The sequence below is a fragment of the Sabethes cyaneus genome, chromosome 3 (genome assembly GCF_943734655.1).
Source record: "Sabethes cyaneus chromosome 3, idSabCyanKW18_F2, whole genome shotgun sequence".
Classification (NCBI taxonomy): Eukaryota; Metazoa; Arthropoda; class Insecta; order Diptera; family Culicidae; genus Sabethes; species Sabethes cyaneus.
In genome coordinates, this window is record NC_071355.1 from 178079164 (window position 1) to 178097139 (window position 17976).

General features: G+C 37.1%; 1 protein-coding gene across 1 annotated transcript in view; it reads left to right on the forward strand.

The window, feature by feature from the left end:
* The first annotated feature begins 383 nt into the window (after positions 1-383).
* LOC128743360 (homeotic protein female sterile) overlaps positions 384-17976 on the forward strand; it is a 420579-nt gene continuing 402986 nt past the window's right edge. The window contains exon 1 of the mRNA XM_053839915.1: positions 384-394. The gene's annotated coding sequence lies outside the window, so the exon portion shown is untranslated. The remainder of the gene's footprint in view (positions 395-17976) is intronic.

Sequence of the window (17976 nt, forward strand, 5' to 3'; positions counted from 1 at the left end):
TGCACAACCCCCTTCATAAGCGTGCAACGGATCTTCAAACTCCACGTAGGAGCATATGTACTGATCAAGCTATAGTTGAACAACTTGCCCTTGATCCTCAACAGGTAGATACGGTTACTCACCGGTTTTCGTCAAATCCTCCAAAAATGTCGAGAGTATAACGTACAGAGGCGATAAGGCACTCCAAATCCGCTAAATTTTGAATCAAAATCAAATCAAATCAAAGCTAAATTTCGAAAGCATTTCGAGCCGTTTTTTGCATTTTATTTTTAAAACAATTCAGCCAAAATTTTCTTCGTTTGTGAATACTAATTTATTTTACTTCTTTCCAAAAAATTGGCGCACTTTTCGAAGGTTAAATGGCTAATTGTGTCTTCCAAACGAAAAGCGATTGGTCAATTTACATATCGAGCATGAGAGAAGATGAATGACCTTCAGAAACAGATGAGCAAATTAAGACAAGACAGTAAACCGCTGTATTAAGCCATACTGCCGGTAGTAAAAGTCCTAATATTAATAATTAACCTCTTGGCACCAACTCTAATTTAAATCCAACAGCACTAAAAATAAGATAAACCTTGCCTGATAATATTATTCGGAACGCTGCGAGCCTGTCCCATCTCGTATGCATCTCATGCATCGCGTTTTACATCTTTCTTTTGCGTGAAAATTTACGGTTATCAGATTTTGCCACCTTCCGTCACTGGATTACGAATAAAAAATCCTCTTGATGTTTCCCTTGAGGATCCGGTTGCGGTTATCAAGATGTAATCCAACCGCCAGACTCGAGCTCTACGGACCTCGCGGAGAGTCGATGCGATATATGTATGCGAAAAGCCGTTATCGTTACCATATCGCCATCGTTGCCAGTGAGTGTCACTGATATGCATATGCAAATCAGAATGGCTGTTATACTTCCAAGGCTCAAGCGACCCTTGCAATTCAGCCAAGAAACTTGTCATGTCACACACAGTCCTAGTGGGTTCACTTTCACACTTTTCCCGGCTGCCGCACAAAGCCGGTCGGTGATGTTGAGAAACCGATTTGAATGCAATGAATTTTTAACGCAATATATCGTACGTGTCGGCTGATATCAGACTTTGGCTGCCGCGGAATTAGCCTATTCACCCGGTGACTCGCCCGTGACAGCTTATATGTAAAGCTCATCCTTGATCCGGCCGTAGATTGGCGATGCGAAGCGAGGTTGCCTTTGATCTTGAGTAACGATTCTAATAACCGGCAGCGAAAGCTAGGCAACCCGTGAATGTTGTTTGACGTAGCTGAAATGCTTTGTTGGTTCGATTGGTGGCTGGGCAAAAGCTGAACGAAGGAAGATTTGCTTTGATGGCACACACACTTGGGAGCTTAGTTTCCAAGTCCAGTGATCAAACATGATTTTTTTAATTTCAACAATCATATTGTTCTTTGTTCGTTTACTGATATGATAAGAAATGAGCTTATGTATTCCAAATCGATTAACAATGATTAATTTTAGTGCCACATGACATGATGCTACATTGTAGTTTCACGTCAGCCGTACATTTAGCTCATTCTTATTCTTCTTTAAAGGGCGAAACATCAATCAGATTCCGGTTTTAATTTTCATTTCCCGAGCTATCTGTCTCATATTCAATTCCAATCGTTCCCGTTGCATTTCCGGCTGCTTCTTTGATTCTAGACGCGAATTCCGATTTTACTACGCGCCCTAATGCCGGATGCCAAATTGCGATTACTATCATTCGCTTCATTCCGGTGCAAAGTGAAAAAAAAGTCGAAAGCGGCCACTGGAATCCCATTGTGAAGCCCATTTCACTGCTTATCATCAGCTATTCTGCTGAGGCTACGAGACTGGCTCATAACTATGATAACGCTGGTTCGCGCATCAGCTCGTTTCATCATCAATTTCGACGAGCATATTTCCATTCACGGCGACGACGACGACAACGACGACGGCAACCCAAGATAATCTCCCTTTTATGAAGGTTATAAAATTTGTCCTTTCAAAACGCGCACGTTTTCCGATGGCCGGGAAAAAAAGTACCGCATCTCCTTCCGATGCCAAGTGGATGCAGCGGAACTCTTGGCGGAGGCATTCAATTGGAAACGTAATTTTTTTCCTCATCCGGCGATTTGTTGTGCACGGATTTGACTGGTGCCCTTGATGGAATTTAAACTCAGTTGAAGTAGTAGACGAAGTATACGAAGCAAAAAGTGTATTTCTGCTTTGGCACCAAAATGGGAGCTATTTTTTTCGCGACTATCGGCGGAAATTCATTTCTTGCTCAGTTCTGTTCTTGAGCTTCAATTTCCGAAGCCACAGTTGGTACGAAGGTATTGTTTATGACTGGTGCATTACCGTATGTTTTGACTTGCGGTTTGTATTTCGATTTGCTGAAAACGGAGATTAGCAGTTATATTTGTAACCAATGTGCCACCAGAATATGTCAAAAGCCCAATATGCATACGAGCTTGTCAACTTATTTTATGGAAAAGCCTCAGAAAATCAACGTTTGATTAATAATTTTTATTTTACTTTTCATTCATATACTTATGACAAAAAATCAAAAAAAGGACACGCGCAAAAAATTTCTCCGTGTTTTTGTATCTTAAAGTTTTTCAATCCAAATAGATAAAACATCAAAGTAGTGAGACAGTCGTATGAGCATGTGAGACGTCGCAATTTCACATAGTGGTGCGGGTAAAACAAAATATTTAGCTGGTTTCAGCCTGATTTTTTATTTTCATGTATAATAAATCAAACTGCTACGTTCAGTGGGCATGTCAATAGCAGTCAGTAACAAGATATATCCTAATTTGTCTCGTGGAAAAACGTTGTGAGTGTAATTTTAGCGGAATCACATAATTTTCCAATATAAATCAACAACTTTTTTTTGGTTTTCAGCGGCCGTGGCGCTAGTTATTTATAGGTTTCGCTGGTTTCCCTCGCTGAAATAAAGAACAACTCTTTTCTGTGAAATGTTTCAGGTTAGTGAACCTCACCAGTCACACCAGACGCGTTTTCATCACATGGTTTCTTTTCCAACTTTATTTAATGCTGAGAATGCCCCAAAGTGTAGCCGATGAATGATCTTTGGGATGAAATTGATGAAAACACGGTTTCTTTCTTCAATTTTTTTTACAGTTGCAACTCATAAACATTCCTGCCATAGGAATTTTAGTTAGTTTAGAGTCAAATTTATAAATTTTACAGCTTTTGCGACCTAAAATGCACTCAAACACTCATGCGTATTTGTGGGTTAAATGCTCCCCGAAATAAATTGACATTCCTTGCAGCGTGTTCCGAGCAAATAAACTATTTTATGCAATTTTATGCTCCTGGTTTAATATTATGGTTTAATATAAGACTTGAATATTTAGTCTGCGTAAAAAGAACATATTAGATTTCGTTTTCGAGCCAATTTCTCTTAATATACGTTTCATATACAATTAATAATCATTTTTCTCTTCATTAAAATTACCCTGTTACCCACGTGTCTATTATTACAATTTACCCGAACAGTGCCACAGTAAAATAACTACTTTTCTTGAACTTTTCTGCTCAGTTTCACCAAGAATTTGTGCTAGCAGCCAAGGCAGCTTTTTCTATTAACAGAAACAAACATCATCATCATCATCATCATCATCATCATCATCATCATCATCATCATCATCATCATCATCATCATCATCATCATCATCATCATCATCATCATCATCATCATCATCATCATCATCATCATCATCATCATCATCATCATCATCATCATCATCATCATCATCATCATCATCATCATCATCATCATCATCATCATCATCATCATCATCATCATCATCATCATCATCATCATCATCATCATCATCATCATCATCATCATCATCATCATCATCATCATCATCATCATCATCATCATCATCATCATCATCATCATCATCATCATCATCATCATCATCATCATCATCATCATCATCATCATCATCATCATCATCATCATCATCATCATCATCATCATCATCATCATCATCATCATCATCATCATCATCATCATCATCATCATCATCATCATCATCATCATCATCATCATCATCATCATCATCATCATCATCATCATCATCATCATCATCATCATATATATAAGAGGCTTGTCTCTATCCAAAACCAGGTCTCTGACAGGACGTCAAATAAGGCTTATCGGTAACTAAAAACAGGCTCTTGACAGGGTGTCATGTTTTCGTAGCAATGGGTTCTATTCCCACTGGTCGACTGCTCAACTGGTCGACTAGATTGCTGACTGGGGTGGTCGGCTTCGATTTCACTACTCGACTGGACTACTCGACTCAACTGCCCGATTCGACTGCTCAACTTATTTGCTCTATTTACTACTTGACTCGACTGCTCGACTGGACTGTTCGATTCGACTGCTCGATTTGACAGATCGACTCAACTGCTCGACTGGACTGCTTGACTAGACAGCTCAGTTCAACTGCTCGACTCGACTGCTCTACCTTAGTGCTCGACTGAACTGGTCGATTGATTCGTTTGACTGGACTGTTCGATTCAACATATCAATTAGACTACTCGATTAAACTGCTCGATTGGACTACTAGAACCAACTCTCGATTTAACTTGAACTAACTAACTAATTAACTAACGATTTAACTCGAGCCGACTACTCGAATGGACTGTTCGGTTCGACAGTTTGACTTAACAGCTCGACTCGACTGGAGCTTGGTTCAACTGCTAGGCCAGACTGCCCGATTTAACTGCTCGACTTGACTGATCGACTGAACAGCTCGACTGAACTGCTTAACCCTCTAGTGCCCAAATTTTTGATTTGCTTGAAAAAATTTTAAAATGCTCATTTCGTGGCCAGAATAATGGAAAAAATATTCTTTAATTACTAAGTTCAGGAATAGTTTGATTATTTATAAAAATTCGTAACCCGCCAATTGGGGGGGGTTGGGCACCTGGGCGCAAAAAAGTTGCAAAATCAAATTTTTCGGTTTAATTCGGGACATCGATTTCAGAACATCTATAACAATGCTAGTATTTATGGAACTAGTTATAATGAGCTTCAACTGAAATTTTTGACCATATGACCGATTCCAGGTCCCGGACAAGTTCGTTCGAAATCCGCCCCGTGCTTGAATCAGAAAAGAAACCCTCCCCGGGCCTGGAACCGGTCATACGGCTTCTGTGAGACATGAGATGATCGCCAATCGCTATTTTGTCGGGTGCCGATGTTTTTTGATATGCGACACGACATAATTTACTGATGCTGAAATGTCCCTTTATGAGAACCGGTTCCGGATTTATAATATCCCCCCGGATTCGGATGGCGCGCACCATGGCTCATAACTGCGGCAAAGTAAATGATATGTCCACAGTCGATGATATGCTTACAAAAATCAACAGATTTTAAACAAGTTTTAAATATTTGGCAACTTTATCTTAAAAAGCCATATCACGGTCGTCCAAGGAACTCCGGAATAACTCCGGGACCATATTACATATGGCTATTATCTATAGATATTATGAAAATAGGAAATATTTCCGGAAAAATTCCCAAATTTGGTAAAAATATATTGAAAGATAAAAAAGTTACGGCCATTTTAGTGAATTTTGCAGTGCTAAAAATGAAGTAGACCCTAGAGGGGTTAATCGAAGCGTCTTGCGGAGGAAAACTAGACTTGACTTCCAGCTCGAATGCGTCATTGAATCTCTTTACCCGTAATATTGTCGGCGGTGACCAGAGATCCCAAATATATAAACTCATCAACCACTTCCAGTTCATCGTTGTCTATAGTGTCCGTGGGAAGCAAATCCTTCCAAACAGGCACAGAAACAGTTGACACATTCCGCGGGCCGGTATACCAACCAGACATTTTATAAAAGTTGCTTTTAGCATTGTTGAATATTTTTTCATGATTGGGCAATGTTTGAACCTTTCAAAACTGCCTTAATTGGTATTCTAGCATTTTCGGAAGTTATATAAAACGTGTATCGAAAATAAATGAAATTTACAAGAAATAAATGATTTTTCGTGATATTTTTAAAAATACTGCTACAGTGCGCTAAAACATTTCATAATATCATTTGTTTTCGACCAATTTACAAAGGAATATATGCTGAATCCATTCCAAAAATAGTTTGGATGTAATTTTGCAGTTATTTTGTATTTCAAGTGGATGAAATGGGGCCATTTTTTTGCGTTGTAACGTCACGAAAAAGGTGTACTTTTTCGCTTTCGCAGAAAAGTACAAATTCGAACAATCTAATAATCCGTATTCTCTTTGTACTCAAAAATACCTTTAAAACGGTGCCTAAAGAATGATGATAAGTTAAGTAGAACCTAAGTTACAACTGATTGAAGCTCGCGTTGTAACGTCACGGCGGGCAGCCGGACGGATTCAAAACAAGTGAGACATAAGTAATAGCATCGAAACCTTAAGACATAGCATTATAGTTGCTTCAAGAAAGTTTCTTCATTTAAAAAGCACTTTCTAGTGGTGAAAAAATATTCGGACATTAGGGTGTCCTCAAGCAGATACAAAAAATATTTTCTCTATTTTAATTCAGAAATGATTGCTGTCTACAGAAAGTTTGTAGAAAAATTAATTTCAAGAAACTTCGTTGAATACTGAAGATTTATATTTCTTACATGAAAAATGTTATAGAGCAAAACCCTTAGGGACGCCCTTAAAAAGATTTTTTTTTCGATCTAGTTCTCCAATAACGCTTCGTACGCTTTTTAGATGTTCTAAGAAATTGGTAATCGAGTTAAATTGCACATTTTCGTCGAAGAAAGTAGAAATCTATCTTTTTTCCTTAAGGAGCTATTCCTTGTTTCTTTTATTTATACATGTTCACCTACGGTTGCCTTCATAATATTTTTTTTAGATTTTCCACAGTCTTCTACCCTAAGTTGTACATGGTGGAATACAGCATAAATTAACTCAAAAAAAAACAAGTGAGATTAGCTGCTCATAGCTGCTCTCCCTCTTAAAGAGTACATATAAAAATAAAAAAGCCAGTGATAGTTTCTAAAGGGAAAAAGATAGTGCTCTACTATTTTCGACAAAAATGTGCAATTTAATTAGATTACCAATTTCTTAGAACATTTGTAAGCCATACGAAGGGTTATTAAAGAGCTAGATCGAAAAAATTTTTTTAAGGGTGTCCCTAAGAGTTTGGCTCTATAACTTTTTTTATGTAAGAAATATAAATCTTAAGTATCCAACAAAGTTTCTTAAAATTAGTTTTTCTACAAATTTTCTGTAGACAGCAACCATTTCTGAATTAAAATAGAGAAAATATTTTTTGTATCTGCTTGAGGACACCCTAATGGCCGAATATTTTTTCACCACTAGAAAGTGCTTTTTAAATGAAGAAACTTTCTTGAAGCAACTATAATGCTATGTCTTAAGGTTTCGTTGCTATTACTTATGTCTTACTTTCTTAGCATCCCTCCCACAGCGCGACGTAATTTGTGAACAACCCCACAGTTACGTAGGCGAAATAGTGAAAGACAAATTAACAACACATTTTTGGATTATCCCTTATGTACAGAGGGCGGCAACAGCGATAATTAACGAATATTAAATGAACAGATTTTTCGTGACGTTACAACGGAGCTACGACCCTCTCTGTGCAAAGCAGAGCGTTGTAACGTCACGAAAAGTAAAAGCTGTTTAAAAATTAACTTCACTAACTATCGGAATTCTGAAAACGGCAAGTTGTTCAGTATTCATCTCTTATCAAATCATAGAAGAAAATTTTTAGATAAAATTTGAAAGAGAGCAGAATTTTCATGTTTTTTAACAGAAGAACCAAAAGACGTATTTCTGGCGCGTTGTAACGTCACGCTACATATTTGCTTTCCAAAACAATCTGGGCAAAGCAAATGCTATTAATTTGTTCACTTTTAATAGGAAATTTTATGCTCTTTCCAAATATATAATAATATTTGGGGGTTTCTCAACGATTTTCCCAGCTAAAACATAAATACTGTGCAAAGAAAAGTCAAAACGTTGTAACGTCACGGCGGAATGTGTCAGTTGTATTTTCAAATTTGGCAATGAATTCAGCAGAATCACCACGATCTTGCCTATTGATGTCCTTATCAGTAAGCAGTTTGCTTTTGGAGATTCTATTACTCCGAATAGTTCCCAGTCGTATATTCCTCTCGTTCCTCGAAAATATGATTTTTAAAATCCGGCAAAATTTTAGAAAGGCGAACAACAATATTAGTAGCTGCTCCCAAGTCAGGATTGCCTACACCATAATATGCTTTGAAACTGTAACCTTTGAAAAAAATTTAGAGTCTGATAGAACATGAAACTTAGATCCTCATATATATGACTTGTTTGATAAATTGGGTTTTTCATTTTTGTAGTACCGTCATCCGGGGCGAGAATGTGCCAAAAAAGTATATATTTTTGTTCTTTAGCTCAGTATACACACAATTTAGGAACTAAGTTGATTTCGAAGCTGTCAATATATACTAAATTGTTCAATTAACAACTACCGTAGAGAGTGTCTAGTTACAATGAAACCTAATTTTACTGAAAGTGCATCAACTGCATAAAGTTAGGCTAAAAACCTAAACAGTGAACATTAGCATGTTTATAAACAATACACATAAAGATCAGTATAAAGTAGTTCATATGTGGCCGTCCATGAACTAAGTGGACTATTAGGGGCAGGGGGTCGGCCAAAAACAACGCATCATACAAAAAATATGAACGAAAATAACCCGGAGTGGTCTGAAATAACTAAAAATGAGTTCGTAGTCAATGGAGAGCCTTTATATAGCCAGTAGCATTTCTAGGGTTAACAAGGGGGTGATATATGAAAGGGTGTATCCTAAGGAAGCATACCTATTTGATTATTTAACAAAAGTAACCATTACTTCGTTCAAGAACCCGCGGCCGCAGAACATGTGGCCTATCCTACCCCCCTCCCCCCTCCTTAAAACTGGCAGTTTATACACGGTATAATATATTCGTCTTATATTAGAGTGTTTATTCAAAGTATCTGAAATTTCCAGAGAAAAAGTAAAAATTAATTTAAATTATTTAGCAGACCTATGATGCAGTTTGCTCCAAAATGGATGATGCAATCTAATCTGTCAAAATATTGTGCTCAATAGTCAAGAATGTGAGTGTGCTGGTGTATACTGACGTATTATTGTTGTGTATGTGAAATCCACAAATTGGATCGATCATTATGACTTGGCACAATCTCACCCCCGTGAAGCTCGAAAAGTACAAAGTTTCGAAAAATATTATTTTCGTAATCAAAACTTATCCAACACATAATAACCTTTCGAAACATTGTAAATGATTAGTTTATATACCTTCAAGATAGCAAGTTGATGCGATTTCTTGTTTGGGTTGGTTTATGCGGGACATTTTTTACAAGCGTTATTTCCGCGTATTTTTGATCGCGAACTTTGAAACCCTGCTTAGGCTAAATAGTTTGCTAATATTATCTGTGTTCCATTCTAAGTTATGAATAAATATGTTATATTCATCATCATTTTGAATTTAAGTCACCAGTTTCTACAGATATAATAAATTTTCACAAATAAACATTTTTGGTTTTTGGCCCAATCTCACCCCCGTGGCCCAATGTCACCCCGGATGGCGGTACACATTTGTTCACTATAATCTTTTATTGACTGGTAATTCATTCAATTTGTTCATTAACACAAACTTATTAAGCGGTATAGATTAAAATTTGCGGTTTTAAAATGGTCTATGATAGATCCCATTTTGAATAATATTGTCTTGCTTATCAAGATTTTGTCGTTAAGCAGTAAAATTCGCCAGGTTTCAATGAATCTGTTTCTTGGTTATAGGGTTATGGTTTTTAAATACCATAAAATGCAAAAATGTTTTGTGATATAGCTATAAAGCGTTATATTGCAGCTCGTCAAAAAGGCGCACTGAAAATTAGGTGATAAGTCCTGTAAATTCCCCTTCCATATTAATGCCACTGCAGGCTTGTGTATTTTTCAAGGCATATAAAAGAAGCTAACAAGGCCTATAACAATAATTTGTAGCTTAAACTCGAAAAAATCAATAAATACAACGAAAACAACACGTTGTCAAATTACCAAAAAAAGTTGACGTTAATGCCCAACCCCGCCAATTGGCGGGGTCAGTTCCTTGATAAAAATCGGCCAGTTCCTAAACTTTTTATTGCAAATTTCCTTTTTTACCATGAAGTACAACTTATCAGCTACTCACCAATAATTTTTTAGTTCATTTATTCCAAGAAATAAGCAATTTACAACAATTTGAATTTCACTCTGCACAGCAAAATAATTTTTTTCTCAGTTTTCTGGCATTTTTCAAGTTTCGCACGAAATATCTGTTTCAAATTAACGTAATAAAACAAACAAACCACTCGAATAGTTAGATTAGACTATAATGAGAAGGTATGGGTGGATCTCAACATAAAACGAATAAGCATAGTAGATTTACAACGATTTTGCTGAAGCCCGCCAATTGGCAGGGTTGGGAACTAGAGGGTTAACTAAACAGCTTGATTCTGCCCACCTATAGAATCAGCACAGTGGAGATAATGTTTTTATTCAGTTAAATAAAATCCACTATTTGTTTTTTAGTTTCAGGCTATGAATGTTTTATGTACAACATCTTAGAACTATATTATTGTAATCGTAAGATCTTCGCATGCTGTGATGCAAATAAATTTAATGTAAAACACAAAGAACTAATGCAAAGATTAAACCTCTTCGTACAACACTGGCAAATGGGATGCATCCGCAGTTTTCTTGATAGACATTTATATTTTCCGGATCGTAAGATTCTGGCTCAACTAATTTATTTATAATCATATTACAGGGTCCAATATACGAAGTGTAACCAATTTCAGACCGTTGCTTGTAGCAGCAGTCACACTGGCAGCAACTGTCTGGCTGTGGAAAATCACAACCAGCGATTATTCGTGAGCTATTTAAAACACTTCGGTGTGAATAAAGTTTCTCTTTATTGTATCATAAGCTGTTATAATGATACTCATAGCATCGAAAAACGCCAAGCAAAGACCGCAACGAGGTGACAATCAAAGAACTGAAAGTTTGCAATCGCACCATCTTGTGCATATTGAAAAATGAGCCCATGGTGAAACCTTTCTAGTTCCAACAGACGCATAATCTTACACCAAAGCAGCAACAAGTTAGACTGGATAGAGCAGTTGCTTTGCCTAATAGGTCCGTCGCACGCGGTGATCTAGTGTGCAATGCGTGATGTATGAGTTCGTGCAGTATTCAGATTCTAATTCAGCACTCAAAACCTTGCGGTACCAGAGCTTCAAATTGGTAAATAACAGCGATCAGTTTTATCACACCGTTTTAGTCGAAATTTGATAAAAACTACTTGAGAAACCGTTATTTCAATGCTTTTTGCTTCTGAAAAGTTCATGTTCTAAATTTCATGAGGTAGGAGGTTTAAGAACAATTTTTAACACCAAATTTTCTCATTTTTTAAATGAAAGTAATAGAATAGAGTTAGCTAGCATACTTTTTGTACAAGGACCAATTTAGGGAAATCAAAACCGAACACTAGAAATATTTAATAACTCTGTAATGATTGAGATTTGACTATATGCGTAGAAGGATTTTTTTCGTCAAATGTGGTCCTCTACGATCCCCTGAAATATCTGCACTAAGCTGCCCAACACCCTGTATAATATACTTATTTTAGAAGCCGAGAGCCGGGGTTGCTCTTGCCGTATCAAGAATTCCTCTCGATTGTACTCGGTCTTGGGCTACTCGTCGCCAATTCGTAGCGCGTCTCGACATACGCAAGTCGGCTTCAACCTGGTCGAGTCATGTAGCACGTTGGGCCGCTCTATTCCTGGTGTCGGAGGGGTTCTTGAAGAAAACGGATTTCACTGCACAGTCGTCCGGCATCCTTGCGACGTGGCCGGCCCACCATAGGCTCCCAAGTTTCGCCAGGTGTACGATGAGAATCTCTCCAAGCAGTGCCGGTAGCCGTAATTCATACGCCTCCGCCACTCTCCGCTTTCCGTTTGTACTCCGCCAAAAATAGGCCGCAACACCTTTCGTTCAAATATTAAAATAAAGGGAATAGTTCCGTTTATTCGGTTTTCAAATGAAATGAGCTCACGACATCGGTGAAATATTGCGTAACTTTTCAAAAGAGCCTAAGTAACAATAAGAGATTCTCATTTTACCTCTTCGCTTTCGCTGGCTACGGCGAAGCAAATGTATTTAATACATCAACTTTGAATGAGTCGGTTGCTGGCGTCACTATTTAGCTAAGATAAGATTATTTTCGTGAGATAAAGGATGTCCCACATCAAATTACAACTCGGAAGAAAAGCTGTAGAAAATTATCCATTGCGTGTTTTCTCTTGAAAATTTGAGTAGAAGGTAGTTTAGACTGTATTGTATGACCAGTATTTTTTTCGCTGTCAATTTAAAAAAAAAAGGACAAGTGGTGTCACCCAGAAAGGTACGTCGTGAATTGATTTTGTGCAAGCACCCAAGGGAAGCATCCCAAGGAGGTCAAATCTGAGGAAGACATGTAGAAAAAGTGGGTTTCCGTACAGAAGAAACTGCAGCCAGATATTGTACAGAACCTTATGAGTGGAGTTAAGCGTAAGGTGCATGCAAACGGTTATGGTATTGAAGTTGAATGAAATAAATTGGTAAGAGCATACTAATGGGTTATATTTTATTGTCTGAAAGCTTGAAAAGCATTGGTCAATTAGGTAATTTTCTGCAGCGTTTCTTCCGTGGTGCAATTTAATGTCACCCTTTAAACACCCTTTAATTTTCGTTGAGATCCATGTATGTCGCCGTAATCCAAAGAGAGAGATGCCAAAAAAGAGTCTCTCAATGTTATTTAGGTACTTTTGAAAAGTCATGCGAGAAATGTTAAAACCACACATAAATAGCGAATTCATAAATTAACCTGGCTCAGGTCGATTAGCACTCAGTTTTAATCGAAGTGCTGTCAAAGCGTTCATAAGCATTACGGGTTACGGGTCGATCTGTCAAACTACCCGTATCGTTCATAAATTTCGGGTTCGAGTTAGCACGAACCCAGGTTAATTTATGAATTCGCTATAAGTGACACATATTTTGAGCCTGTCTCTGTTACACCAGTTAGTAAAGGTGTCCAACAGTGCTTGCAATCGATTGAAATCATGGATAGATTTCACAGCGAGATAGATCTTTAGATTGTCTATTCCTCTATTCCCGTCCTATCCATCACAAATTATTAAAAATATCAGCATTTTTATGACTCACAATGCAAAACTGGTTATTCCCTAATATTTTAGTTTATTGTCTATCATACGCGATCAATCAAAGTGAGCTGAGATCTATTTAAATGCTTTTTATCATTAAAGAAGTCCTACCAGCTAAATTTCCTATGTTTTTTCGTGCGACGAAGAAGAAAATGTCGACTAATCTTTTTAATTTCCGTCATTCATAAATGAAAATAACTCACGCAAGGCATTGTCGTTATTCTACAGCCAGGAAAACTTGCCTGACTTGCAGAAATTTTGCAGAATAATATTTGTCGTGCCGTCCTACACAAATACATGCGCGTTAGCTTCGTAAACATTGTTGTGATTTTTAGTTCGGACGATGAAAAATTTTGATGGACGAATTTTAAAACGGTACGACGAATTTAGGAAATAAAGTCAGTTGCGTAATTTCAATAATATGCTTTCATAATCGCTTTTCGGAGATTTCAAAGTTCACGGATCGGAAGGTAAGTGTGTTTTAGTCAAATCAGCGCAAGAACTTTTGGAGTATTCATTCAATACCGCTGCCATTGATATTCTTACGAGCTTGTGTGTGTGTGTGTGTGTGTGTGTGTGTGTGTATGTGTGTGTGTGTGTGTGTGTGTGTGTGTGTGTGTGTGTGTGTGTGTGTGTGTGTGTGTGTGTGTGTGTGTGTGTGTATGTGTATGTGTGTGTATGTGTGTGTATGTGTGTGTATGTGTGTGTATGTGTGTGTATGTGTGTTTATGTGTGTGTGTATGTGTGTATGAGAGAGAGATAACGCGAGAGGACCTGTCCGACGTCCGAGCCGTTATACACAAATATGAAATATGATATCTACTGGCTTTCTAGCATTACCAAAACCTAGGGCCCATTCTTTAGTTTTAAGTCCGAACAAGCGACAGTGAGTAAAAGTAGCAAATGCCCTCATGCTCCAACCGGCAAAGCTTGTTATGGAGCTAAAAACATTACTAATATTATAAACACTCTATACATTTCTCTCAATATTTAAAAAAAGAAGAAATGATCTTTTAGGCACAATAATTGATTTGACAAGCTCCTTGTTTTGTATTTGAAAATAGATTTTTATTCATTTCCGAGCGATTAATTTGGAATTGTATAATTTTATATTCTTGAGATACATTTCTTTCATATCAATTTGGTAATGCAATGGAGGCGCATAGTGTTATTCTTTACTATTATGGAGACGGATATTTCTGATAGAAAAAATGCGAAAATGGTTCATTTTATTTTAGTTTATAACCTACAACACTCGTTGTATGGAATTTTTCGCTACTGAAAATAGCATACCAAGCCTGCTAATATACTGCAATTTAACTTCCCAAGCTGATGTCTGTTCTTCTTAGGCGGATGGTACAGAAACATTGGCTTTCCGATACAGATTGTAAAACGCTACGGCTTAAAAGATCTACCTTCATAACAAAACAGAGTACCGCAACTAATTTAATTTGGAATAGCATGGGCTATTAACGCGTAAACGACCTACTGTTTACTGCCGCATGGAATGTTGCTCATCTTGCACCAACTTTTGCATACATCGGAAGTGTTGTGTACTTAGAACTTTTTCGCTCGTTCCCTTGTTCCAGTATGTAAGCTTCCATGATGCAGTTCGGATAAAATAGTAACAACAAAAAGTTTTCCCTAAACATTTATGGCAGAGATTCTTGCAAGTCGTTTAGGAACCGCTTAGGCTAAATCGAAATTCAGGGTGTGTATTATATTCAATTTCGTAATAATTTAGCAAGCCTTAAGCGATTTTTTTTTAAATATACTAACCTAGTTTAGAATTCATAGGTACATCCTATAACTAAGCGATTTAAATTGCTGGATTATTGCCGGATAAGATTCATGTAATATTTGTAACTGATCGAACATCCCTTGGTAGCAAAATTGCCTGCTAGATTACATGTTTAGCGTACCAAATTGGAACTAAATGGCTGTAACAGCTTTGCTGGGGGTAGAATTTAAACCAGCGTGTACCGCGTTACACAGCCTCTTTGAATCCTCCGGACAGAAACAAGCATGCATCCAATTAAACGCTATTACAGAACCCATCAAGGCTCACAGTTTCAACAGTCATCCGGTGGAGTGGGAACGCGGTTGGTCCTATAAGTGTGTAATACCCAACCACCACCCCCCTAACTACACCCATTGACGGAGTGAAAAGCAGATTTGCAATTGTCAGAAACATGCAACATTTGCCCGGCAGCCATATGGAGTTAGAATGATAAGGGTTCACATCATAATACGAATCACGTGTTGGGAGCATTTTTGGGATGTGTTTTTTTGCTAGTGGTTTTTGATAGGGTGCTTTTCCAACAGCTTATTTTATTAATAATCAACCTTTTTTACACTCTACCTATATTTGTATGTTCTTTTTTTTACCGGACAAGCAATTATTTCGATTGCTATAATTTTGTAGCAGAAATGGCTAAAGGTCAAAAATAATAATTTCAATAATAATATTTACGTTATGAAAGAAAAGTTGTTTCATATTTGTATCCCAGTGTTACGATTACCTCTATCAGGCTTATTGCCTTAGGCAGTTGTATCTACTGATTAATTCCATTCAATTTAGAATAGGAAACTTTTGATAACCTGCAGCTTAAAGGATTTCCCTTTTGAATGTTGGCTGAAACAATGGTAACAGGTGCCAGGATTACGCTAGTGTTTGCTCAGTTAATTATTTATGTTTTCTCCAGCCTAACAAGCGACATATCCATTGAACAATATACGCAAATGGTTCACTATGTACTACAAACAGGTTTAACGATTTTTTAAAATTAAATTTAGAAATATTTTCAAATTAACATCATAGAAACAATAGATTGAATCTATACTAAGTTCATGATAATACTTACTATTCGAACTACGAGTTTACGTAGTATTTGTAAGTTTTGAAAAGATGAACAAACCGTTGCTTGAAAGTTGTCTCCTTAACTTTACACTGGACAACACCAAGATATCAAAACTATCTGAAACAAAATTCAAAGAAAATTTTCGTTATATGAGTATGAATCTATATGTTTTATAAATTTTGTAATATAGTTTTGAAAATACCAAATCAAAAAATAGAAGAAAACATGCTAATCAGCGTTAAGCGATTTACCGACTGAACACTTGCTGTGTCCCAGCGCGCCACCGCAAAAAAGGCAAATAAATTATTTTAAGAATAGATCAAAAGCCTCGCAGTAAGCTGTCCGGGTTCACAGTGCTACGGCACAAGCAGACGCCAAACCATCTTGGCTTACTCCTAATCTACTCGGTCTTACGAAACATCCAACCCACTGGAACTGGCTCGCCCCGGAACGTTATTAATGGTGCGGATGGAAATTCATTTCATTGCTCCCAATAAAAATTATTTTTCGTTGCCCCAAGCCTATCTGCCAGCAGCGGCAACCGTTTTGCCTCCCGGTACCTAACGTCCATTTAGCTGCGCTTTTGGCTATTGGCAGGACATTCTTCTCCCGGTTCGGGTTACGACCACCAGCTGCTGCTGCTGGTGGTGGAATAAAAGAACGTGCGGAAAATGGGGAAAAATGAAATAAAAATCATAATAAATATCACTCCGATTTGTTAGGCTGGCAGAAGTTGACGCCGGAGAATAGACGTCACATAGAAGGCAATTTAAATGGCAAAGTATAAATTCTTTATGGGAATGTAAATTCGCTGTTAGCTTCGCAGCTTGCGCATTGTCGGTTTGCTGTTCCCACATGAAAAAGCACGGTATTACACCTTTAAAAGCGAGCTTTCCCGTGGGATGATGAGAATGTGAATGTGACTATCGCTTTTCAATACAATTGTGTGCGCACATATGTCAATTTCGATAAAAACGAATTTAGGTTTATGGTGTTATAGTGTTCTGTATGTTATCACACTGATGGGTAACTGAGAACAGAACATTTTGTGCTATATTAAAAAAAAAAAAAGAAAACCGCTTCAGATTCAATGATTGGGGAGAAAAAAGAAATTGAAAATTATTTTTAACGTCTCCTAAATCAACTTCGTTATTAGGAATTACAACAACAGAAATCTTCTTGATTGATTCACGGCTGTTATTTGGTTGGTTTTATATTGTAAATTTCATTTCAATTGAATTATTAAAGTAGGATCAGAGTTATTTAAACAATATAAGATAAAAAATGGTTTTGGGCCAACTAGAGCTCTGTTAATGTTTTTTTCTTTATGAAATAGTTAATTATGAAGAATTTATTTATTTGCAGTCAATCGTGTGTAGACCGTGATACAAGCTTAACCTAATGTTATCTATCGATTACATATTCTATTTATGTTTGCTCGTTTCTGCCAGTTTTCTGTTGTTATTGACTTGAATTACTTATTGTCCTAAAATATTGCTTCAATTTGGTTTTTTTAATTGTGAAGTCAATAAAATTACAATGTTGGTTGTATAGCACCATCATTTGATTTATGGGCCCGAATTTAGCATAATTAGTTCGATAATGATCCGTGGCAAATAGTGTACGAACACGTAAATTTCTAGTAGGTGCGTAAAAATTTAATTTAGATAGGAGTTCGGCAGAGTCAATACGTTGTGAGACTATGTCATTAACAAATGAGACCATTGCAAATTCACGACGCGCCTTTAATGTTTCGATATTTATAAGCTTGCAGCGGTCGTCATATGACGGAAGAGGAAGGCTCGTCCAATT